The sequence below is a fragment of the Pseudophryne corroboree genome, chromosome 6 (genome assembly GCF_028390025.1).
Source record: "Pseudophryne corroboree isolate aPseCor3 chromosome 6, aPseCor3.hap2, whole genome shotgun sequence".
NCBI classification, from domain to species: Eukaryota; Metazoa; Chordata; class Amphibia; order Anura; family Myobatrachidae; genus Pseudophryne; species Pseudophryne corroboree.
Genome location: NC_086449.1, coordinates 475891780 through 475918742, shown reverse-complemented (window position 1 = coordinate 475918742; position 26963 = coordinate 475891780). Strand labels below are relative to the sequence as shown.

The window sequence follows — 26963 nt, the reverse complement described above, 5'->3', positions numbered from 1 at the left end:
TGGCTGTTGGCAGCAGAGTTGATGGGCTCACTTCTTAACAGTACAGAAACCTACAGCATTATTAATGTTCTGCTCAGCTCAGTAGCGGCTCTTGCCACGGGCAAACAGGCCTTTTGCCCGGGGCGCGGCAGCAAGAGCCGCTACTCCTGACCCCCTCTCCCCAGCTGCAGCAGGCTCCGTGGGCTGTGTGGGTGCCTGCTGCTGCTGCTGTCTCTGTCCGGCACCCGCTGCCAGTAGAGAGGAACTGGCAGTGGGTGCCGGCCAGAGACAGCGGCAGCAGTCCAGAAGCAGGAGCGGGGCTGGTAAGTATGGGTTGTTGTTTTTTCTTGTTTGCAAGTGGCGCTACTACAGGGGGCACAACTACTGGGGGCACTGCTATGGGGGAACAGCTACTGGGGGCACTACTACAGGGGGCACTGCTACTGGGGGCACAGCTACTGGGGGCAAATCTACAGGGGGCACATACTGGGGGCACTACTACAGGGGGCACAGCTACTGGGGGAAAATCTACAGGGGGCACAACTACTAGGGGCACTGCTACACGGGGAATAGCTACTGGGGGCAAATCAACAGGGGGCACTACTACTGGGGGCACTACTACTGGGGGCACAGATACAGGGGGCACAGCTACTGGGGGCAAATCTACTGGGGGCACAGCTACAGGGAGCATAAGTACAGGGGGATAACTTTGTCCATGCCCCTTCCCTATGAAGAAGCCACGCCCCTATTTTTGACCACGCACACCAACTGTATTTTACCGTGGGTGGGGCACCACAGGAAACTTTCGCCCTGGGCCACACAATGACCCCAATAACTGTAGACAACTTGTAAGCACCTTGGCTAGAGGGAGTAGCATTTAAGATACAGACAATATATCTAGCAATTTGAAGGTATTTATCTGATAATTGGGGATGTTCTGTAAAATATATTGCTGTCCATTCAGACTTTTTTATTTGCAATATATGGGTGGAAATTGGGGGTACTTTAAGTGCTGTATGGCATTGCATCTGATTTACCTCAGTGCCATATATGGCTTACAAGGGATGCCAAATTATTGAGAAGATAAATTGTCATATCTGGCCTAGGAATGTGTTAAATATATTTTGTTTCATAGTTTGAATGCAAAGTGTTCTTTGTATTGTAATAAAAACAGCCAAGTCCGTCTGTCAGAGTGAGAGATGTCACAAAGTGAGACCTCAATGTTGTGTATAGATTTTGTAGAGACTTTCCTATGTGCCATAATGTTGAAGATGGTATCTACAGTACAGTATTATTAGATTACATCCATACAATATACTATCACATAGTTACATAGTTGTTAAGGTTAAAAGAAGACCATGTCCATCGAGTTCAACCTATAGTGCTATTCTACCAACTTAACTTTGTCTAAAGATGATATCCTTGGATGCCATTTTTGGCTAAAAATGTATCTAAACCTTTTTTGAACATCACGATAGATTCAGACATTACCACTTTCTTCGGCAGTGTGTTCTATAATCTAACCACCCGTACGGTAAAGAACCCCTTCCTTTGTCTGGTGTTGAACTCCCTCTCCACTAACTTTAAAGGGTGGCCTCGTGTCCTGTGTACAAATCGCCCGAAAGATCCGTATAAGGTTGCTTCATGTACTTGAAGATATTAATCATATCCCCTCTCAGACGCCTTTTCTCTAGTGCACAGGTTCTCAAACTCGGTCCTCAGGACCCCCCACGGTTCATGTTTTGCAGGTCACCTGTAGATTTGTAAAATGTGACAGTTGGTGATGCACAGTGCAGCTGCTGGGTGACATGGAAAACGTGAACCGTGTGGGGTCCTGAGGACCGAGTTTGAGAACCACTGCTCTAGTGTGTAAACATTCCCAACTTAACTAACCTTTCCTCATATTCCAAGGACTCTAAACCTTTAATCAATTTAGTAGCTCTTCTCTCTGCACCTTTTCTAGTTCTACTATGTCTTTTTTATAATGAGGAGCCCAGAATTGTACACAGTATTCCAGATGGGGATGTACCAATGATTTACACAATGGCAGGATTACGCTTCCATCTCTAGTTTCTATTTTCCGTTTTATGCATGCTAATACCCTATTGGCTTTTACTGCAGCATCCCGACATTGGGCACTACTGCTAAGTCTATTATCTATTCTCCATTACTGACTTTCCAAGAATTACCCCATTCAATGTATAGGTTGCCTGTTCGTGTCTGATCCCAAAATGCATTACTTTGCATTTCTCTATATTAATCTTATACTCCACTTGGCTGCCCAAACCCCCAGTTTAGTTAAGTCGCTTTGAAGAGAGACAACATCCTGATCTGATCTAATTAGACTACAGAGCTTAGTATTGTCTGCAAAAATTGATACCTTACTCCCGATACCATTTACTATGTAATTTATAAATATGTTAAACAGTAAAGGTCCCAGCACTGAGCACAGATCCTTGTGGTACACCACTTTGTACCAGTGTTGTGCGGTGGGGTGAGGCAGGTGAGGCAGAGCCTTTCTTTTCATACTTACATTTAAACCAGAGTTTTGACTGAGTAAAGTATATGAAAAATAGTAATAATTTGTTTGAAATATCTTCTATGCATTATTCTAATAATTTTTATAGCCCAAACTCTGGAGTAAAAGGTCTATGGCTGCCTCACCTCCTTATCTTTTCAGCACATCTCTGATCAAAACTCACCAAATGTCCAGGAGTTTATACTGCTGCACCTGTGTATAATACCCAGATGTACCCTTTGACTTATATATTGCATGGAATTGGGTTAGTTTTACTTTTCTTCGCAAGTACTTTTTCATTTTCTGTTTTGGCTGCTCTAATTTCCTTTTTGCACAATTTATTACATTCTTTGTAGCAGTGGAAGCTCACCTTACTCCCAACAGATTTAAAAGCTTTAAATGCTCACCTTTTTCTGTCCATTAATAACTTAACCTTGTTATTTAGCCACATTGGTTTAAAAATGCTCCTCTTGGTTTTGCTGCCCAAGGGAATGTACTCGTGCATGAGCTTGTGCAGCAATATTTTAAAGGTATCCCACATTTCTGCAGTGTTCTTACCATTAAAGATTTGGTCCCAATCTATATCATTTATAGATTCCCTGAGCATAATAAAATTTGCTTTCCTAAAATTAAAGGTTTTAGGCGAACCCCTATAACGCTGTTTACCGTAACACAGTTCGAATGTGACCATATTATGATCGCTATTTGCCAACGGTTCCCTGACTTTAATGTTAGATATTGCCTCCACATTATTTGTTATCACCAGGTCCAGTGTGTTGTTATTCCTAGTAGGTTCTTTAATCATTTGGGACAGATAGTTATCTTTTAAGGCCCCCATACACTACAGCGATATGTCTGAGGCTGAAGTCGAAGGCGATTTCCCTTGAACTCTCCCGAGAGCTTCCTGGGAGTGGTTCCATACGATTCCATATGATTTGGTACATTTTGCATGCGATATATCTTATGCGATCCCAGACATGCCTACGGGAACCGACATATCACGAGTGCAGCACTAATGATCTAGGGGAGCCGATCTGACCCGACCCTCATGGGAATGCGCATCAGATCGGATTGGAAACACATACAAAATCCCCAATTTCACCCGATATATCGGCCCGAATGCCCGAAATTTTATAAAATCGGGCATTATCGTTCTAGTGTATAGGGCCCTTAAGTATGTTTAAAAACCTATTACCCCTAGCTGTACTACATGACTCCAATTACCAATTTATGCTAGGATAATTAAAGTCCCCCATAACCAACATATCACCATTTGCTGCTGCCTTTACAATTTTCTGGTGGAGTTGCGATTCCTCAGCCTCACTAATATCTAGCGGTTTATAGCATTCCCCTATTAGTAGTTTATTTGTATATTTGCCCCCAAGTTTTATTTCCACCCATAATGACTCAATGTGATCTTTACTACCCTCGCAATCAATTTCCCTTTGGTATGGTTTAAGGACGGAGTTAACATAGAGACAAACTCCTCCACCCCTTTTGTTTTCCCTGTCTATTATGAAAAGTGTGTAGCCCTCCAAATTTACTGCCCAATCATGAGACTCATCCCACCATGTTTCCGTGATACCTATGATATCATATCGCTCACTCATTGCCAATAGTTCCAATTCTCCCATTTTGCCAGATAGGCTTCTTGCATTTATTAATAGACACTTTAGATTATTAGCCCTTAACCCGGTTATATAAATTTTTTTGCCCTGAAGGACACTTCTAATTTATGGTTGGATTACCAGGATCTACTACTTTGTTTAATTTCTTTTTTAAGCCCTTTTTTCTCCTCCCCCCTTCTCCACCCTCATTGATCTTACTACACCCCCCCCCCTGCTATTCTCACTGAGTGTACTATTCAATCTTTCTACTCGCTCCCCCCAGACACCTAGTTTAAAATCTCCTTCAGCCTTCTAACCATCCTACCCCCCAGCACTGCTGCCCCCTCCTTGTCAAAAGAGGTGGCGCCTATCCGAGAAGTCTGCCCAATGCTCCAAGAAGTGATTACATGCAGTAGGGCTGAGGCATAATTGAACACAATTTTAAAATAATTTTTACACCCACTGCGCCTAAGGAACTAAGGGGGTAATTCAGAGTTGATAGCAGCAGCAAATTTGTTGGCAGTTGGGCAAAATCATGTGCACTGCAAGGGGGGGGGGGGGGGGGGGCAGCTATAGCATGTGCAGAGAGAGTTACATTTGGGTGGGGGGTGTTCAAACTGAAATCTAAATTGCAGTGTAAAAATAAAGCAGCCAGTATTATTTACCCTGCACAGAAACAAGATAACCCACCCAAATCTAACTCTCTCTGCACATGTTACATCTGCACCCCCCCCCCTCCCCTGCAGTGCACATGGTTTTGCCAAACTGCTAACAAATTTAATGCTGCGATCAACTCTAAATTACCCCCTAAATGTGTATATTTGCCTATATGCAGAGTTGAACAAGTGATTGCAGCTCGACCACCCCTCACTCATAGCAGTCATCATTATCATTGTGTACTTCCATCCGCCATATCCCTGGGGCAGAAGAGCAGTCTGAAAACAAGTGTAATAATGCATATGCACAACTTATAGGGGGTCATTCGGAGTTGATCGCTCGCTAGCAGTTTTTAGCAGCCGTGCAAACGCATTGTCGTTGCCCACTGGGGAGTGTATTTGTGCTTTGCAGAAGTGCGAACGCTTGTGCAGCAGAGCGCCTGCAAAATCGTTTTGTGCAAAACAAGACCAGCCCTGTAGTTACTCTTCGTGTGCGTTGATTCTAACGACGGAGGGACGGCTTTTGACATCACACACCCACCCAGCAAATGCCCAGCCACGCCTGCGTTTTTTCTGCCACGCCTGCGTTTTCTCTGACGTCCTAAGTGGATGCTGGGACTCCGTAAGGACCATGGGGAATAGCGGCTCCGCAGGAGACTGGGCACAACTATAAAGAAAGCTTTAGGTCTAACTGGTGTGCACTCGCTCCTCCCACCAGTGGCGTGCGGTGAGCCCAGTGGCTGGTGAGGCACTGCAGCCATAATGTCTGCTGTGTCCCGCCAATGCCCGCCACCGCACCCAAGCCAATGCCTGCTACCACCGCTGTCCCTGGCTCAGTGGGAGACAAAGAAAGGCAGTGGGCGATTCCAGGGAGAAGCAGTGGGTGATGCTAGGGAGAGGGTGACAGGGTGAGGGTGTTGCCAGTGAGAGGGTGATAGCAGTGGGTGACGCCAGGGAAAGGATGACAGCAGTTTGTAACAGAGAGAGGGTGACAGCAGTGGGTGACGCCAGGGAGAGGATGATGCCAGGGAGCTGGTGACAGGAAGAGGGTCACAGGGAGCGAGTGACGGCAGTCTGTGCCAGCTGTGGGTCACAGGGAGAGGGTGACAGGAAAAGGTTGATGCCAGGGAGTTGGTGACAGGAAGAGGGGGAGAGGGTGACTGGACTTGGTGCCAGCTGTTGGTGACGGAGGGAGGGTGACGCCAGGTAGAGGGTGACATCAGTCGGTGCCAGCTGTGGACAACAAGGAGAGGTTGACAGGGAGAGGTTGACGCCAGGTAGAGGGTGATAGTGAGAGGGTAGAGCAGTCTGTGCCAGCTGTGGGTAATGGAGAGAGGGTGACGACAGGGAGAGGGTGACAGGGAGAGGGTGACAGCCGTCAGTGCCAGCTGTGGGTGACGGGAAGATGGTGACGCCAGGGAGAGGGTGGCAGGGAGAGAGTGACAGCAGTCGGGGCCAGCTGTGGCTGACAGGGAGAGTGTGACAGGGAGAGGGTGACAGCCATCAGTGCCAGCTGTGGGTGACGGGAAGATGGTGACGCCAGGGAGAGGGTGGCAGGGAGAGAGTGACAGCAGTCGGGGCCAGCTGTGGCTGACAGGGAGAGTGTGACAGGGAGATGGTGACAGCAGTCAGTGCCAGCTGTGGGTGATGTCGAGAGGGCGACGCCAGGGAGAGGGTGACAGTGAGAGGGTACCAGCAGTCGGTGCCAGCTGTGGGTTACAGCAGTCGGTGACAGTGAGAGGGTGACAGGAAGAGGGTGACGCTAGGGAGAGCACATTACTGTCCCACTCTACCAGCAGTATAGAATACAACATAAGAAGTACAGCCCTGAGCCTTGGGTCCCTGATAATGCATGGGTGAGCTCAGCCCATTACAAACTAAAGTACCCGCTACTCTCCACCGCCGCTCATCGGTGTGCGCAGCACATTTTATTAGGGGGTGCACCATCGTAGAGGCATGTCTAGTACCACCTACCTACTGGGCATGTCTAGCAACACCTACCTATCGGGTGTGTCTAGCACCGCCTACTGGCATTCTTTTCTATTCAATATGCACCTTACCTATATGGTGGCTTCTCATAACGGGGAACATCTGAAGAAATGTCCTTCCTCTGCAGACGGCGTCTTCAGTCGGTAATCACTATTCATGTAGGAGATCACATGATCCGGAAGATGCCTGTTTGTGTAGGAATATAACCAATGTCATCATCATACAACATAGCTTCAGAGAAAGGGGCAGGATAGGAGGAATAGTAGTGTGGCTCAGGGAGGAAAGATAGGAGGAGAAGTGTGGGGCAAAGGGGCAGGATAGTACTAGTAGTGGTGCAGAGCAGGGCGGCAGAATGAGAGCAGTGGTACATAGCAGGGGGGTAGGATGGGAGCAGTGGTGCATAGCAGGGGGGTAGGATGGGAGTAGTGGTGCATAGCAGGGGGGTAGGATGGGAGTAGTGGTGCGGAGCAGGAGGGCAGGATGGGAGTAGTGGTGCATAGCAGGTGGTAGGATGGGAGTAGTGGTGCAGAGCAGGGAGGGTAGGATGGGAGTAGTGGTGCATAGCAGGGGGCAGGATGGGAGTAGTGGTGCAGAGCAGGGGGAGCAGGATGGGAGTAGTGGTGCATAGCAGGGGGGTAGGATGGGAGTAGTGGTGCATAGCAGGGGGGTAGGATGGCAGTAGTGGTGCGGAGCAGGGGGGCAGGATGGGAGTAGTAGTGCATAGCAGGGGGTAGGATGGCAGTAGTGGTGCGGAGCAGGGGGGCAGGATGGGAGTAACGGTGCTGAGCTGGGGGGGTGTTGGGCAGGATGGGAGTAGTGGTGTTGGGCAGGATGGGAGTAACGGTGCTGAGCTGGGGGGGTGTTGGGCAGGATGGGAGTAGTGGTGTGGGGCAGGATGGGAGTAATGGTGCTGAGCTGGGGGGGTGTTGGGCAGGATGGGAGTAACGGTGCTGAGCTGGGGGGGTGTTGGGCAGGATGGGAGTAGTGGTGTGGGGCAGGATGGGAGTAACGGTGCTGAGCTGGGGGGGTGTTGGGCAGGATGGGAGTAGTGGTGTTGGGCAGGATGGGAGTAACGGTGCTGAGCTGGGGGGGTGTTGGGCAGGATGGGAGTAACGGTGCTGAGCTGGGGGGGTGTTGGGTAGGATGGGAGTAGTGGTGTTGGGCAGGATGGGAGTAACGGTGCTGAGCTGGGGGGGTGTTGGGCAGGATGGGAGTAACGGTGCTGAGCTGGGGGGGTGTTGGGCAGGATGGGAGTAGTGGTGTGGGGCAGGATGGGAGTAACGGTGCTGAGCAGGGGGGGGTGTTGGGCAGGATGGGAGTAGTGGTGTGGGGCAGGATGGGAGTAACGGTGCTGAGCTGGGGGGGTGTTGGGCAGGATGGGAGTAACGGTGCTGAGCTGGGGGGGTGTTGGGCAGGATGGGAGTAGTGGTGTGGGGCAGGATGGGAGTAACGGTGCTGAGCAGGGGGGGGTGTTGGGCAGGATGGGAGTAGTGGTGTGGGGCAGGATGGGAGTAACGGTGCTGAGCTGGGGGGGTGTTGGGCAGGATGGGAGTAACGGTGCTGAGCTGGGGGGGTGTTAGGCAGGATGGGAGTAGTGGTGTGGGGCAGGATGGGAGTAACGGTGCTGAGCTGGGGCGGTGTTGGGCAGGATGGGAGTAGTGGTGTGGGGCAGGATGGGAGTAACGGTGCTGAGCTGGGGGGGTGTTGGGCAGGATGGGAGTAGTGGTGTGGGGCAGGATGGGAGTAACGGTGCTGAGCTGGGGGGGGGGGGGGCAGGATGGGAGCAGTGCTGGGAATGAGTGGGCAGATAAGCATCAATGTCACCTCACCTGTAGCTCTCGATACCGGGCGCGACCTCTCCCTGCTATTTAAGTGTGTCGTTTTTCATAATTCTACACCTACATGTGCGGCCGCTGATTAGCTCCCCGCCCTCCCATCCCCCGGTAACGCAGTCCGGCCAGATACAGAGGGGAGATAGGAGCCGCCACTGCGATACAACCGCCCCACCACCACCACCGCACGCACGCCGCCCGGACTCCCCGTCTGCCTGGTGTGAGGCTCCTCTGCTCTGGCTGCCTCACACCAGGCAGACAAGGAGTTCGTGCGCCGTGCGGGGGGGATTGCCGAGTGTAAAGAGTATCGCAGTGGCGGCTCCTATCTTTCTGCTTCTGGCTGGACTGCATTACCCGGGGATGGGAGGGTGGGGAGCTAATAGGCAGCCGCTGTGGGGAGCTAATAGGCCGCACGCTGTGTCTCTTCGTCGTCGTCGTCCCTCCATCTCCGCGACTGGCCAATTACATCACTGTTAGTGACAGGGGCGTGCTTTCATTTAGACTGAAAGCACGCCCCCTGTCACAGAGGCACTTATACTAGTGCCGCTTCTGATGGTTTTTTTAATGGGCTTTTACTGCCCAAAGCTTAGCCCCGCCCCCCGCTTCCGGCCACTTAACATTGCTAGCGGGAGGCACTGACAGCAGTGCCTCAGAATCACATTACAGGAAGTTTTTTAGTAAATTAAAAAGATTAAAATAATGTAAAGGCTAAAGCAGATAATTATGACACAAAATATGTGTCATAAATATCTTCTTTACATTATTTTACTGATTAATGACAGGGGAGGCACTGCCTCCCCTGACTGCACGTCCCTGCCTCCCACTATGACCCTCCTCCAGACTTCAGTTAGAATCTTGTGCCCGGCTGAGCTGGATGCACACTAGGGGCTCTCCTGAGCACCTAGAAAGAAAGTATATTTAGGTTTTTTATTTTACAGTGAGATCTGCTGGCAACAGACTCACTGCAGCGAGGGACTAAGGGGAGAAGAAGCGAACCTACCTAACAGGTGGTAGTTTGGGCTTCTTAGGCTACTGGACACCATTAGCTCCAGAGGGATCGATCGCAGGACCCGACCTTGGTGTTCGTTTCCGGAGCCGCGCCGCCGTCCCCCTTACAAAGCCAGAAGCAACGAAGAGGTCCGGAAAATCGGCGGCAGAAGACTTCGGTCTTCACCAAGGTAGCGCACAGCACTGCAGCTGTGCGCCATTGCTCCTCATGTACACCTCACACTCCGGTCACTGATGGGTGCAGGGCGCTGGGGGGGGGGGGCGCCCTGAGGGCAATATATGACACCTTGGCTGGCAAATCTACATCATATATAATCCTAGAGGCTATATAGATGTAAAATTACCCCTGCCAGTATTCCAGAAAAAGCGGGAGAAAGTCAGCCGAAAAAGGGGCGGGGCCATCTCCCTCAGCACACTGGCGCCATTTTTCCCTCACAGCTCCGCTGGAAGGAAGCTCCCTGGCTCTCCCCTGCAGTCTGAACACTACAGAAGGGTAAAAAAGAGAGGGGGGGGGGGGGGGGGCACTAAATTTAGGCGCAGTATAGATATATATATATGATATATAAAAAAGCAGCTATAAGGGAAAACACTCATTTATAGTGGGATCCCTGTGTTATCATAGGCGTGCGCACAGGGGGTGCCTGGTGCGCACAGGCACCCCCTAATGTCCGGCACCCCCCGCACTTCACGCCTGCGATCCGATCATCCCGGTCTGTGTGCTGGTGTTGTAGCAGCGCAACTACAGCAGCACACAGATACAACGATCGGATCACCTGTGCGCATCGCTTCCCGGCGGTCACATACCCTCCTGTCCCGCTGCGCTGCCACCGGTCAAGCCCCATAGTCTGCCTCGCAAAGTGATGTGCGCCCGGCCCCTCCCTCCCTTCCTCCCTGGCCGCGGTGCCCTGTGCTGACCTCAAGTCTCCGAGTCCTGCCCGCACTCAGTCTCTCTCCAGTCTAGGTGAGAGTCTGTGGGGGGATAAATTTTTTTCTAAACGAAGGGTTGTTACTGTATGATTTATATATATTTATATATATATATATATATATATATATATATATGTATATATGTATATATATATTATATTAGCTGGACCAAGCAATCCATAGTTTACGGAGTGCACCTACAATCTGTTGGTGCATATATATATATATATATATATATATATATATATATACACAGTGCTCTGAGTGGGCCGTATACACTGACTGGAGATCCCCGCCTCCGCTGGTCACAGAGCTCTCTCAAACCGACAGCCAATCAGGAGCGGCTGCATGGCCTCCTCATCCACTGACCGCAGTCCACAGCCTCCGTCACAGCTCAATAGGTAATTTTACCCTGCTGCCTTTTTCTCTCCCTAGTCCCTACTGTGTGCTCTTGCTGTCCCTCTGTCACTCTCCCTCTGTCACGCTCCTGTCACTATGTCCAAGCTGTCACTCTCCCTGAATTTTGTCTCATTCCGTGTGGCATAATGTGACTTTCGGCTCATACTGTGTGCTATAATGTGAATTTCGGCTCATACTGTTTGCTATAATGTGAATTTCGGCTCATACCATATGTTATAATGTGTATTTCGGCTCATACTGTGTGCTATAATGTGAATTTCGGCTCATACCGTGTGCTATAATGTGAATTTCGGCTCATACCGTGTGCTATAATGGGAAAGGTGCAACAGTACTAGATAGTATAAGGGGTCCTACTATTGTGATGCATAGTTTGTATAAGGGTTATATGGGGTGGTAAACTACACTGAAAGGCACACCCCCTTTTGAGTGGACATACCGCCTTTTCTGGAGAATTTACGCCTTCACTTTTCCATACCCCCACTTCAAAATTTCCACTTCGACCACTGTATGTATGTGTGTATATATGTGTGTGTATATGGGGGGGGGGGGGCAGAGTGGTTACTGGAGGGGACAATATGTGTGTGGGGTGACTAGAGGCACCATATGATCCAGGAAGGGGGAGGAGGCAGACTGGCCCTTTCCCACCCCATGTGGTTTGTGCCACTTTTTTATACATATATTTTATAAGCAGGGACCTGCGGCAGTGTGGTGCATTGAAGGGGCATACAGCAGCACTGTCAACGCAGTACTAGCGGGAGGAGGCGATCCAGTCCCTCCTCTCACCTTTTCTTCTCCTCTCTGGTGCTGTTGCCCAACGTCACAATCCAACAGAAACCAGAAGAGGGGAACCGCTGCTGCCGGAACTGAAAGGGGGACCTGCCGCTGCCACAGGTACCCAGTGTCTCTTGTACTGAACGGACACAAACACAGTGATGCTTGTGCTAGGGGGTACGGGGACAGAACGAGCTACACAGTGCCACCTGTACCCCCTCTTTCTCTACCCTGGACCTCTCTCTCTACCCTGGTCCTCTCTCTTAACCCTCTGTCTTGCCTCTCTCTTTTTCTCCCTCTTTCTCTCTGACTGCTAATATATGGTGCTAGGTATGCCCGGTAGGCAGTGCAAGGCAAGCCACTCCAGTTGTGCACCCCCTTATAAAATGTGCTGCGCACGCCTATGTGTGTTATATAGCGCTCTGGTGTGTGCTGGCATACTCTCTCTCTGTCTGTCTCCCCAAAGGGCTTTGTGGGGTCCTGTCCTCTGTCAGAGCATTCCCTGTGTGTTTGTGGTGTGTCGGTACGGCTGTGTCGACATGTTTGATGAGGAGGCTTATGTGGAGGCGGAGCAAATGCCTGTAAACGTGATGTCACCCCCTGCGGGGTCGACACCTGAGTGGATGGTGCTGTGGAAGGAATTATGCGACAGTGTCGACTCCTTGCATAAAAGGTTTGACGACATACCTAATGTGGGACAGCCGGCTTCTCAGCCTGTGCCTGCCCAGGCGTCTCAAAAGTCATCAGGGGCTCTAAAACGCCCGCTACCTCAGATGACAGACACAGATGTCGACACGGATACTGACTCCAGTGTCGACGACGATGAGACTAATGTAACTTCCAGTAGGGCCACACGTTACATGATTGAGGCAATGAAAAATGTGTTGCACATTTCTGATGTTACCCTCGGTACCACAAAAAAGGGTATTATGTTTCGAGAGAAAAAACTACCAGTAGCTTTTCCTCCATCTGAAGAGTTAAATGAAGTGTGTGAAGAAGCGTGGGCTTCCCCTGATAAAAAGCTGGTAATTTCTAAGAGGTTACTAATGGCGTACCCTTTCCCGCCAGAGGATAGGTCACGCTGGGAAACGCTTGTCAAAGAAGGTGGCACTACCGTCTCCGGATACGGCCGCCCTGAAGGAATCTGCTGATAGAAAGCAGGAGGCTATCCCGAAATCTATATATACACACACAGGTGTTATACTGAGACCGGCTATTGCTTCAGCCTGGATGTGCAGTGCTGCTGCGCGTGGTCAGATTCCCTGTCAGACAATATAGATACCCTAGACAGGGACACTATATTGCTAAACGTAGAGCATATAAAAGACACACTTTTATACATGAGGGATATTTGCCGGCTGGCATCCAAAATTAGTGCAATGTCCATTTCTGCCAGGAGAGGGTTATGGACTCGGCAGTGGACAGGAGATGCAGATTCCAAACGACACATGGAAGTTCTGCCTTATAAGGGTGAGGAGTTGTTCGGGGATGGTCTCTCGGACCTCGTTTCCACAGCAACAGCTGGGAAGTCTACATTTTTACCCCATGTTCCCTCACAACCAAAGAAAGCACCGTATTATCAGGTACAGTCCTTTCGGCCCAATAGGGGCAAGCGGGTTAAAGGCGCGTCCTTTCTGCCCAGAGGCAGAGGTAGGGGAAAGAAGCTGCAGCATACAGCCAGTTCCCAGGAGCAAAAGTCCTCCCCCGCTTCCTCTAAGTCCACAGCATGACGCTGGGGCTTCACAGGCGGAGCCAGGTACGGTGGGGGCCCGTCTCAAATATTTCAGCAATCAGTGGGCTCGCTCACGGGTGGATCCCTGGATCCTTCAAGTAGTATCTCAGGGGTACAAGCTGGAATTCGAGACGTCTCCCCCCCCCCCCGCCGTTTCCTCAAATCTGCCTTGCCAACCACTCCCTCAGGCAGGGAGGCAGTGTTACAGGCAATTCACAAGCTGTATTCACAACAAGTGATAGTAAAGGTGCCCCTACTTCAACAAGGAAGGGGTTACTATTCCACAATGTTTGTGGTACCGAAACCGGACGTTCGGTGAGACCCATTTTAAATTTTAAATCCTTGAACACATATATAAAAAAATTCAAGTTCAAGATGGAATCGCTCAGGGCGGTTATTGCAAGCCTGGACGAGGGGGATTACATGGTATCACTGGACATCAAGGATGCTTACCTGCATGTCCCCATTTACCATCCTCACCAGGAGTACCTCAGATTTGTGGTACAGGATTGTCATTACCAATTCCAGACGTTGCCGTTCGGTCTATCCACGGCTCCGAGGGTCTTTACCAAGGTAATGGCCGAAATGATGATACTCCTTCGAAAGAAGGGAGTTTTAATTATCCCGTACTTGGACGATCTCCTGATAAAGGCGAGGTCCAGAGAGCAGTTGTTGGTCGGGGTAGCACTATCTCGGGAAGTGCTACAACAGCACGGCTGGATTCTAAACATTCCAAAGTCACAGCTGGTCCCTACGACACGTCTACTGTTCCTGGGGATGGTTCTGGACACAGAACAGAGAAAAGTGTTTCTCCCGGAGGAGAAGGCCAAGGAGCTGTCATTTCTAGTCAGAGGCCTCCTAAAACCAAAACAGGTGTCGGTGCATCACTGCACGCGGATCCTGGGAAAAATGGTAGCTTCCTACGAAGCGATTCCATTCGGCAGGTTTCATGCAAGAACCTTTCAGTGGGACCTGTTGGACAAGTGGTCCGGATCGCATCTTCAGATGCATCGTCTGATAACCCTGTCTCCAAGGACAAGGGTGTCTCTGCTGTGGTGGCTGCAGAGTGCTCATCTTCAAGAGGGCCGCAGATTCGGCATACAGGACTGGGTCCTGGTGACCACGGATGCCAGCCTTCGAGGCTGGGGGGCAGTCACACAGGGAAGAAACTTCCAAGGACTATGGTCAAGTCAGGAGACTTCCCTGCACATAAATATTCTGGAACTAAGGGCTATTTACAATGCCCTAAGTCAGGCAAAACACCTGCTTCAAAACCAGCCGATACTGATCCAGTCAGACAACATCACGGCGGTCGCCCATGTAAAACGACAGGGCGGCACGAGAAGCAGGACGGCGATGGCAGAAGCCACAAGGATTCTCCGATGGGCGGAAAATCACGTGTTAGCACTGTCAGCAGTGTTCATTCCGGGAGTGGACAACTGGGAAGCAGACTTCCTCAGCAGGCACGACCTCCACCCGGGAGAGTGGGGACTTCATCCAGAAGTCTTCCAAATGATTGTAAACCGTTGGGAAAGGCCACAGGTGGACATGATGGCGTCCCGCCTAAACAAAAAGCTAAAAAAGTATTGCGCCAGGTCAAGAGAGCCGCAGGCGATAGCTGTGGACGCTCTAGTGACACCGTGGGTGTACCGGTCGGTTTATGTGTTCCCTCCTCTTCCTCTCATACCAAAGGTACTGAGGATAATACGGAGAAGAGGAGTAAGAACTATACTCCTTGTTCCGGATTGGCCAAGAAGAGCTTGGTACCCGGAACTTCAAGAAATGATCTCAGAGGACCCATGGCCTCTGCCGCTCAGACAGGACCTGCTGCAGCAGGGGCCCTGTCTGTTCCAAGACTTACCGCGGCTGCATTTGACGGCATGGCGGTTGAACAGCGGATCCTGAAGGAAAAGGGCATTCCGGAGGAAGTCATTCCTACGCTGATTAAAGCTAGGAAAGAAGTAACCGCAAACCATTATCACCGCATATGGCGAAAATATGTTGCGTGGTGTGAGGCCAGGAAGGCCCCAACGGAAGAATTTCAGCTGGGCCGTTTCCTGCACTTTCTACAGTCAGGGGTGACTATGGGCCTAAAATTGGGTTCCATTAAGGTCCAGATTTCGGCTCTATCGATTTTCTTCCAGAGAGAACTGACTTCACTACCTGAAGTTCAAACTTTTGTTAAGGGAGTGCTGCATTTTCAGCCCCCTTTTGTGCCTCCAGTGGCACCTTGGGATCTCAACGTGGTGTTGGATTTCCTAAAGTCACATTGGTTTGAGCCACTTAAAACCGGGGATTTGAAATATCTCACGTGGAAAGTGGTCATGTTGTTGGCCTTGGCTTCGGCCAGGCGTGTATCAGAATTGGCGGCTTTGTCATGTAAAAGCCCTTATCTGATTTTCCATATGGATAGGGCAGAATTGAGGACTCGTCCCCAGTTTCTCCCTAAAGTGGTATCAGCGTTTCATCTGAACCAACCTATCGTGGTGCCTGCGGCTACAAAAGACTTGGAGGCTTCCAAGTTGTTGGACGTAGTCAGGGCCCTGAAAATATATGTTTCCAGGACAGCTGGAGTCAGAAAGACTGACTCGCTATTTATCCTGTATGCGCCCAACAAGTTGGGTGCACCTGCTTCAAAGCAGACTATTGCTCTCTGGATCTGTAGTACGATTCAGCTTGCACATTCTGCGGCTGGACTGCCGCATCCTAAATCGGTGAAGGCCCATTCCACGAGGAAGGTGGGCTCTTCTTGGGCGGCTGCCCGAGGGGTCTCGGCTCTACAACTTTGCCGAGCAGCTACTTGGTCGGGGTCAAACACATTTGCAAAATTCTACAAGTTTGACACCCTGGCTGAGGAGGACCTAGAGTTTTCCCATTCGGTGCTGCAGAGTCATCCGCACTCTCCCGCCCGTTTGGGAGCTTTGGTATAATCCCCATGGTCCTTACGGAGTCCCAGCATCCACTTAGGACGTCAGAGAAAATAAGAATTTACTCACCGGTAATTCTATTTCTCGTAGTCCGTAGTGGATGCTGGGCGCCCATCCCAAGTGCAGATTGTCTGCAATACTTGTGCATAGTTATTGCTTAACTAAAGGGTTATTGTTGAGCCATCTGTTGAGAGGCTCAGTTGTTATCATACTGTTAACTGGGTATTGTATCACGAGTTATACGGTGTGATTGGTGTGGCTGGTATGAGTCTTACCCGGGATTCAAAATCCTTCCTTATTGTGTCAGCTCTTCCGGGCACAGTATCCTAACTGAAGTCTGGAGGAGGGTCATAGTGGGAGGAGCCAGTGCACACCAGTTAGACCTAAAGCTTTCTTTATAGTTGTGCCCAGTCTCCTATTGTCCCATGGTCCTTACGGAGTCCCAGCATCCACTACGGACTACGAGAAATAGAATTAACGGTGAGTAAATTCTTATTTTTCCACACACTCCCTGAAAACGGTCAGTTGCTACCCAGAAACGCCCACTTCATTTCAATCTCCTTGCGATCGGCTGCGCGTTTGGAATCGTCGCTAGAACCAGTGCAAAACCACAAAGGACTTTGTACCCGTACGTCGCACGTGCGCATTGCGATGCATGCGCAGAAATGCCATTTTTTAGCCTGATCGCTGCGCTGCGAACAACGGCAGCTAGCGATCAACTCGGAATGACCCCCATAGCCCACAGTTTTGCCGACCCACCCTCTTTGAACTTCGTTTATGTGAGAGAGCCCTGTTACAGCCCAGTTACATGCCTTCTATCACATGTGGAGATGCGCTTGGTTGTATATAACGCTATTATATGCTCATTCCAAATTGTGTTCAAATCTGTGTCAGCCATACTTTGTCTATTAATTGCAGCCATATCTGCTTGCTTCTATTATGCAAGGGTGCTTCTATTATACACTGGTGGTTCAATAAGTAAGGTAACAAGACCTCTCACATGTGTAATGTTCTCTACTTCATTCTATTTTCCTACAAGGACAGAGCAGTTTGACCACTGCTTTCCCTCGTGGCAACATCATTGAGGTGCGTAATTTGATCATATTTCTGCTTCAAAAGGGCACATCAGGAGCTGAAATTCATTGCCGACTTGTTGAGGTGTATGGTGATAATGTCATGGAAACAGGTTTGGTTTATGTCCACTGCATGTGGTGGACACGCTTGGCTGGCTGGATCGCTGCTCATCTTGAACATCTGTCCTGCTGTTATCAAAGGCAGTGCACCAAACCTGTTTCCTGTGTGATCATTATGTGTAAGGAATCTACTACTTCTGTGTTGCATTCTGTTTAAAAAGTCACTTCTACTTCTCTGGCAGTGTAAGGGGCACTACTACTGCTCTGGCATAATGTATAAGGAGCACTACTACTACTCTGTGGCATAATGTGTAAATGCCACTACTACTGTGTGACTTAAGGTGCAAGGGGCATTAATACTGATGGACATTATGTGTAAGGTGCAACACTTCTACTCTTTGGCATTATGTGTAAGGGACACTACTACTATTGTGTGGCATAAAGTGTAAGGGGCATTACTACTGTTCTGTGGCATAATGTGTAAAGGGCACTACAACTGTGTTGGCATAATATGTAAGGGGCACTACTACTGTGTGGACATAATGTGCATAGGGACTACTACTGTGTGGCGTACCATGCAAGGGGCATTACTGTGTGGCATAACATGCAAAGGGTACTATTGTGTGGCGTAATGTGTATGGGGCACTACTAGGGGCTTGGCTCGTAAGAATGGCATATTTGGCGAGGCCACACCCCTTTTCTGAGTGCGCTAATTTACCTAACACCGCTAACCACCCCCTTCTCCTATAATGGTGTCCCCCCACCCACCCACCCGGTCATTTTCTTCTGGATATGTCCCTGGAGTTGATGATGATGATGATGATGATGATGGCCACATCTTTCTATGGATGCATATACAGACATCACTAGATTTTAAGTTGTGCATAACTTAGAATGTGTACAAATCCTACAGAAGCGCTAAATGCTTCTTTACATTCAACTGTAAACTGCTGTTACGTCTAATAGTTCACCTATAGATGTAATTGCTCTTTATAATAATAGCAGGGGAAAAAATTCTAGCAGAACTTAGCTTTTGGTCTGGATTTGTTAATGCTGGTCTGTACATTTTATTGGTAAAAACATATAGATTACTGTTCTGTTTTCATGTTTATATCAGAACAGACAAAAACAAAAAAGCTTGAAAGTAGATAGTGTTACATTTTCAAATAATCTGTACTGGCGGGAGGTCTAAAGCAATTCATATTTTAAAAGAATGTTAATTCCTTTTGTATTTGGAAAACTTTTTTAATATTTAACTTTCTTGGTGGTCAATATTCCAATGGGATCTGGAGAAGATTGTTTTTGTTTTTATTATGAGACAGCATATATAATTAAATCCACACAGATGTTATTTTTTTATTATTAACTGTCCTAGCTTGTAATGCTTTGATGTTGGAAATACAATGATTTTAAGCAGAAAATAGGAATATATTCCACAAAATAATTCTACCTCTGTTAGTTCTAAGGCCCATATTGCATGTTCCAAATGACAAATTGACTCAGAGAACTGTATACCAATTTCAGGAATATGATTGTAAAGTCCAATTACAAGTTGAAAACAATATAATTTTGTTTTTTCAATGCAAAATAATCACTTAATAATGAAGCGTTAGACATATATTAGATCAATTTAATGTTGAGAAGGCAACAGAATATTGCAAATGTAAACAGAAAGACTTAACAACAATACATTGTTACAGAATTCGGTCGGGATCCCGGCTGTCAAAAGGCCGTCGTCGGAATCCGAACACTGATCAGAATGCCGGCAGTCCTAAAGAAGTCCGAACATTTAGTAGAATTTCGGGAGAATATGTTGAGGTGATCCAGAGATTAAGGGGTCTATTTACTAAACCTTGGACTGAGATAAAGTCAGCTATAGTTATGCTTAGGCCCCACGCAGTTTGTTTTTTTACATTTTAACTCTTTCTTTAACTTTTACACAGAGAAGCACTGCAAAGATCTCACTGATCTGCGCGGGATTCGTGTTCAGGAGTGTGTGGCTGCCGGCAAAACTGTCAGCCAAACACGATTGAATACAACATCATAAGAAGAAATTCCAGCAAACACAGGAGCTTAGTAAATTATCTGAATTTTTTAACAAAAATATACCTGTGTACAATTGTAAGCACCCAAGTTTGAACAAAACAAAACACAGATCTTACTATATTTACCCCTAATTGTGTCACAGTATACCATCTGATGAAAGTAATGTGCTGGAGGACATTTACATCCTGGCACCCCAAGAAAGTTCGTCATAGTAACATTAAAGATCAAACTTTCACTTAATAAATTGTAATTGTTTTGATCAATGGCAGTTCAGTGATCAATAAATGGGGGAGGGGAGAATTTTAAAGCAGGAACTAACCTAAATTCACAACATGGGTAGGTTAGGAGATTATATGAAAGGAAGACCAATATAGCCAACAAGGGTATGAGAGACAAATAGTGACTTTTTGGCATGCGAGTCAGGTGACCAAAATAGACCTCCTTTACCAGTAATAATTAAAAAAAAAAACAAGTATTTACATTTTCATCATTCCCACAAGCTAGTCTTTGGCGCGCACTAACCCTGTTTTGCATTGGTGCCAAGGAAAACTTTCGCCCTGGTCACCACATGGCCTATAACCGGCCCTGATGGATACCATAACACAGTGTAGACTTTTCTGATGTTCCTACTATGATGTTTTCCCACTCGTCTGTCTTACCCTTGTAGGCTATATATTTTTTTTAATTCATTTTGTTTGATCCATCAATAGTGATTATTCATTTATTAACCACAGTACTGACAAATGTAACTCCTGGCTATTAGACTGATTTTTATTAGATTACTATACAGTATGTACAAATAATAACAATTTTGTTGTTTTGCCTCCATTTGCACTTTACTGGCATGGTCATAGCTTTATGAAAGCAAGTTTTAAGCAATGGTTCTGTAACACTTTCCAATACTTTTGTTTTTAGAACCTCAAAAATCTATTTTGATTAGAATGTAATTTAGTATCCAATGTAGTAAAAAAATCTTAGTGGTACAATACTGTGTGTGCGTGCCGAAAAATGGGTGTGGCCACATACCACACATGTCGTGGCCAATGAAAAAGGGTGAGTGATACACATATGGGGGGCCAGATACACATATGACCCCAATAGTGCAGTGCTAGATACACATATGCCCCCAATAGTGCAGTGTCAGATACACATATGCCCCCAATAGTGCCAGATACACATATGCCACCAGTAGTGCAGTGCCTGATACACATGTGCCCCCACAGTGCCAGATACACATATGTCCCCACAGTGCCTGATGCAAATATGCTCCCACAGTGCCATATACACACATGCCCCACAGTGCCAGATATGCCCCCACAGGGCCACACACACACATGCCCCCACAGTGCCAGATATGCCTCCACAGTGCCCCCACAGTGCCTTATACACATATGCCCCCACAGTGCCATATATGCCATCACAGTGCCAGATTCAAGTATGCCCCTACAATGCCAGATATGCCCCCACAGGTCCATATACACATATGCCCCCACAGCTAGATATGCCTCCAGTGCCAGAAAAAAAATATGCCCCCACAGTGCCATATACACATATGCCCCCACAGTGCCATATATACCATCACAGTGCCAGATACACATATGCCCCACAGTGCCATATATGCCCCCAAAGTGTCAGATACTCATATTCCCCCACAGTGCCAGATATAAATATGCCCCACAGTGCAAGATATGTCCCCACAGTGCCAGATACAAATATGCCCCCACAGTGCTAGATACACATATGCCCCCACAGTGCCAGATATGCCCCCATAGTGCTAGATACACATATGCCCCCACAGTGCCAGATATGCCTCCACAGTGCCAGATACACATATGCCCCCACAGTGCAAGATATGCTACCACAGTGCCAGATACACATATGTCCCCGCAGTGCCAGATATGCCTCTACCTGTACCAGATACAAGTATGCCCCCACAGTGCCAGATACACATATGCCTTCACAATGCCAGATACACCGATGCCTTCACAGTGCCAGATATGCCCCCGCAGTGCGATACAAATATGCCCCCACAGTGCCAGATATGCCCCCACAATGTAAGATGCCCCCACAGTGTCAGATGTAGGTATGCCCCCACATTGCCAGATATGCCTTCACCTGTACCAGGTACAAGTATGCCCCCACAGTGTCAGATACACATATGCCCCCACAGTGTCAGATACACATATGCCCCCACAGTGACAGATACACATATGCCCCCACAGTGACAGATACACATATACCTCCAAAGTGCCAGATATGCCCCCACAGTGCCAGATACAAATATGCCCCCACAGTGCCAGATACACCAGTGACCCAAATATCACTGGGAAGATGGTGCTGGCTGGGGAGGAGGGACTGCTTCAGATCAAGTAGTGTAGGAAGCGGGTGCATCCCTCTGTGCTCCCCCTGTCCCCTGTGTTAAAATGGTGCCCCCCTTGTGGAGCATGCGGGAAGTGGACATGCAATTATTTTTTAAAAATAATTTAATATTAAAGGGCATAGTAATGCCCACTTTATTAAGCCACTCACACCCTTTACAGGGGCCCAGTGTGGCTATCAATGGCCCTCTGTATGATTTACTAGCAATATGCCCTGCTTGTTAGATGTTATGTGCCACCTCTGTGTATTGGCAGATAGCCGCCAGACACTAGGACCTAGCAGCTCTCCCTGGAGTGCGATCTCTGACATGCACCTTCTGGGCATGCACAGGACATGCACTCTGAGTTTTTCCTTCTCCGTATGTCCGTGGATGTGCCCCTGAGTAACTCTAAATGTGTTGGAGTGTATGGATCCCATAGTTCCACTATATTACTACCACATACCATATTAAAGAAGCCATTGCCACCAATGTGCATAAACCATAATACAGTGTTCATATACCTAGCCCAACACCTGCCCAGCATAACCCTACAGCTCCTGGCTGCAACTGGAAATTCTATCAATCTGTACTTTCTGTTAACCCTGTGTTATCCTGTTCCTGTTTCTACCTGGTTAATAAACCACCTTCTGGTTAAGTCATCTGCTCTCTGCACCAACCTCCATGTACACACCACTGATGCCTACCACCGTCTGTCAATACAGCTACTGACAGCCTGTCCCCCTGTCCTAACATTATGTGATGATCTGCAAGGAACAGTGAGTGTATGAATCAGCTGTGCCTGCAACACTGCGCCACAGCCAGCAGTGCATCCAGCCACAGCCTCGCCATCTTATGACTGAAAGAGGAGCACTTGTAAGTGAAATGAGTTAGTGATGGGCATAAAATATGAGTGGGATAATGGGAAAGGGGGCATATTGCTTAATATATATAGTAAGTGCGATGATGGGCAAGGTTAGGTGATGCATACCTCCCTAGCATCCCGATTGTGGCAGGACAGTCTTGCTTTTCAGGCACAATCCCGCCATCCCACCTGCAAGCGCAGTACATTTTTAAGTGACAGATGGGGTCCCAGAGAAAAATAGTTTGAGAATCCCTGTAATAGACAAACTAAAGTACCAAATGTGAGGTCTTATTTCTTCCATCTATTAGAAAGTAGATAAAATACAGAAAACAATTCAAGCCAAATTGATGCAGGAATACAAACTGTATAGCTCTGTAGGATTTACAAGATATGTCTTACCTATCTGCATATGACCTACAACTGGTCATAAATGCAGTCTTAACGTTGGGGGTCATTCTGAGTTGATCGTAGCTGTGCTAAATTTAGCACAGCTACGATCTTCTTCCCTGACATGCGGGGGGACATCCAGCACAGGGCTAGTCCGCCCTGCATGTCAGTCCCCCCCCCCCCCCCTCCTACCCCCCCTGCAGAAGTGTAAAGGCGATGCCTTTGCACTTCAAGAGTAGCTCCTGGCCAGCGCAGCTTTAGTTTGCTGGCCGGGAGCTACTCATCGCTCCCGTGCCCGCAGCGGCTGCTTGTGATGTCATGCAGCCGCTGTGCCCCCCCCCCCCGTTCAGTCCGGCAGCGCCTGCATTGGCCGGTCCGCACCCACGAAACGGCGGCCAAACGCCGCCGTTACGCCCCCTCCCGCCCAGCAATTGCCTCTGCCTGTCAATCAGGCAGAGGCGATCGCATCCCTGCTATGGTCTCCGGCCATCTGGCATGCGCAGTAGGGACCCGTTCGCTCTGCTGCTTTAAAACACAGCGAGCGAACGGGTCAGAATGACCCCCATTGTCAATCCCTTGTCCTCAACTATGGAAAGACTAACTTCTGCATTGTTCCTCCATATTTATATGCCAAAATAAATGTGTTTCTCTTTGTGAGCTTCAAAGGTTAAAATGCAGACAGTTCCTATTTGATAACAGTAAAAACATCCAAGTTCTTATCATGACTTTGGCAAAGTAATTCCCAACAGGTCTTCTGAATGTGAAATCTTTGAAGTCCATCCAAATCCATGAATTATTATGTTAATGACTAATGCTAGTTCAATAGAAATTACTTAGTGTTGGAGAAATATAACTCATAAAGTTTTAAATCATTCAATGCCTATAGGTATCAAAGAGAAATATATTGTATATAGTAGATGTTCCCTTTCTAAAATATTAATAAGAGACAATTCTTGGAGGAAAGTCCTGCACAAATGATTTCCACTTGTTTTATGATTGTAATACAGGTTGAGTATCCCTTATCCAAAATGCTTGGGACCAGAGGAATTTTGGATATGGGATTTTTCCGTATTTTGGAATAATTGCATACCATAATGAGATATTATGGTGATGGAACCTAAATCTAAGCACAGAATGCATTTATGTTTCATATACACCTTATACACACAGCCTGAAGATCATTTTAGCTAATATTTTTTATAACTTTGTGCATTAAACAAAGTGTGTGTACATACACATAATTCATTTGTTTCATAAACACCTTATACACACAGCCTGAAGGTCATTTAATACAATATTTTTAATAACTTTGAGTATCAAACAAAGTTTGTGTACATTGAGCCATCAAAAAACAAAGGTTTCACTATCTCAGTCTCACTTAAAAAAAAGTCCGTATTTCGGAATATTCCGTATTTCGGAATATTTGGATATGGGATACTCAACCTGTACCAACATATTACATTCACTTTCAGGATTTTTAAATCTCCAAGGCGGATCCCCATGGGACATAGGGGGTAATTCAGAGTTGATCGCAGCAGCAAATTTGTTAGCAGTTGGGCAAAACCATGTGCACTGCAGGGGGGCAGATATAACATGTGCAGAGAGAGTTAGATTTGGGTGGGTTATTTTGTTTCTGTGCAGGGTAAATACTGGCTGCTTTATTTTTACACTGCAATTTAGATTTCAGTTTGAACATCCCCCACCCAAATCTAAATCTCTCTGCACATGTTATATCTGCCCCTCCCCCCCCCCCTCCCCCGCAGTGCACATGGTTTTGCCCAACTGCTAAAAATTTGCTTCTGTGATCAACTCTGAATTAGGCCTATTATGTGTTGTTTACACTTCTGTAAGACCAAGGAGGCAACTTTTCAGAAAGTGAGGTAACTGGTTTACATTGACATTAATGGTCACAACATCCAAATCTTTCTTCATTTCTCCTGGCAGACATTACAACAATGTTGCAGGCCACACCCCTTAACAAAAGGTTCAGGAGGTATCATGCCTAAACAAGCCTATGGGCTTTTCCATTTCCTGCAGTCTGTGAATGCAATAAACTCGAAAGTCATTTCTTCCCACAGTATAGCTGTATTTTGTAAGAAATAACCTGGCAGCTAAGTATTCATGCATACCAGTGTTTTCATGTGAATAGGAGCAGGATGTACTTGATCCATAACACAACAAGAATTATGCTTCAGCATACCTCCCAACATGACCCTCTCCAGGAGGGACACAATGCTCTGCTCCTGGACTTTTCTCTTCATTTATGATTGCCAGCACCTGTGTTGAACAGGTAAATGGATAAGAAAGATGTTTCAGCACAGGTGATGGCAATCATACATTAAGAGGGAAGTCCAGGAGCAGAGCATTCTGTCCCTCCTGGAGAGGGCCATGTTGGGAGGTATGCTTCAGTCTGGCATTACCTGTATGTAAACATACAGAGGAAACTACAGATAAACTGGCCAAGCGTACTTGAGGGGGCTTTTAATTGGAATGGTAAGAAAATGGCATGAAATCTGGCAAAATGGTAACAACTCTACTGTGGTTTTGGTTACTCCCAGGGCCAAACCCCCTGTTGAGAAATCTATGCCTTGTGTTTACCTGGAGGCTGTTGTTACACCTGCTTTCCAGTGTATGGATGGTATATTGAGCTGCCCAGCTCCCCACTAATCTCCCCCCCCCCCCCCACCCCCTCCTGACCTTTGCCCTACTCCTTTTTTTCTCACCTTTCCTTTCTTTCTGTCTGATGTTCCTCTTCTCTCTTGGATAGCAGCTTCTCTGTTATGCCAGTTGTAGTGCTAATTTCATTCTGTATTAGGTAGTAATTATGATTCTGCATTACTTCCAAATTCTATTGCACCTTGCACTTGCTCATTTTGTTTGTATAAGGAAAATTACAAATACAGAATATATAAATATTCTAAAGCAGTTAGCATTTATTACGTTTAATTCTAATGTGATAGCATTTGCCATGTTTATAAGTCTGAGTAATAGAGTAGGAACTTGCAGAAAAAAAGGCGCACTTGACGTGTGTTGCAAACTTAAATGTATTGATCAATATATAAACCAAAAGCCTGACATGTATAGTCAATATATTCTTTTCTTTTTTTCTCTTCTGAAACAAACGTTCAATAAGGATTTCTTAAGGTGGGTACACACTAGGCCAGGGGTAGGCAACCTGCTGCTCTCCAGCTGCTGTGGAACTACACATCCCAGCATGCCGTACCACAGGTTTGCTGTTAGGATGTTCTAAAACTGTGGTATGCTGGGTTGTTTAGTTCCACAGCAGCTGGAGAGCCACAGGTTGCCTACCCCTGCACTAGGAGATGTGCTCAATGAGCAACATTGCCTAGTGTGTCCCCCTCCTGGGCCGGGCCACCCGGCGTTGGCATACACACTGTGCTAGCGATATTGCACAGTGACGTCTTCCCGCGGCTGGCCGGATCATGCAGCTTTGGATGATGAGTGCAAATTGAGCTGCATGCACGGCCAAGACCGTCATTAACAACCCGCGAGGACGTGCATCGTTTGTCATTTACATCGTACACACTAGTCGATATAGTAAACAACATTGCTCAGGAAGGGTCAAAATGAGTGACGACGTTTACTATATTGACTAGTACTTTACTATACAGTATGTTGTCTTCCTTTTGAAAAACCCTGGAAAGGATGTTTCCATAAAAACAGAGCTGTGATGCTACTGTATTTAACTTGAACTTTACTACAAACACTATGTTTAATTTTAGCACAATAACAAATACAAGTGTAAAGAAGGGTACACACTTAGCGCTAAATTAAATGACGTCGCTCATT

General features: G+C 47.4%; 1 long non-coding RNA gene across 1 annotated transcript in view; it reads right to left on the bottom strand.

Moving 5' to 3' along the window:
* Positions 1 to 6825: 6825 nt before the first annotated feature.
* The window catches only part of LOC134932645 (uncharacterized), a 51664-nt gene continuing 31526 nt past the window's right edge, over positions 6826 to 26963 (bottom strand). The window contains exons 2-3 of the long non-coding RNA XR_010179435.1: positions 25877 to 25959; positions 6826 to 6935 (exon numbers count right to left, since the gene is read on the bottom strand). This is a non-coding gene — a long non-coding RNA (uncharacterized LOC134932645). The remainder of the gene's footprint in view (positions 6936 to 25876; positions 25960 to 26963) is intronic.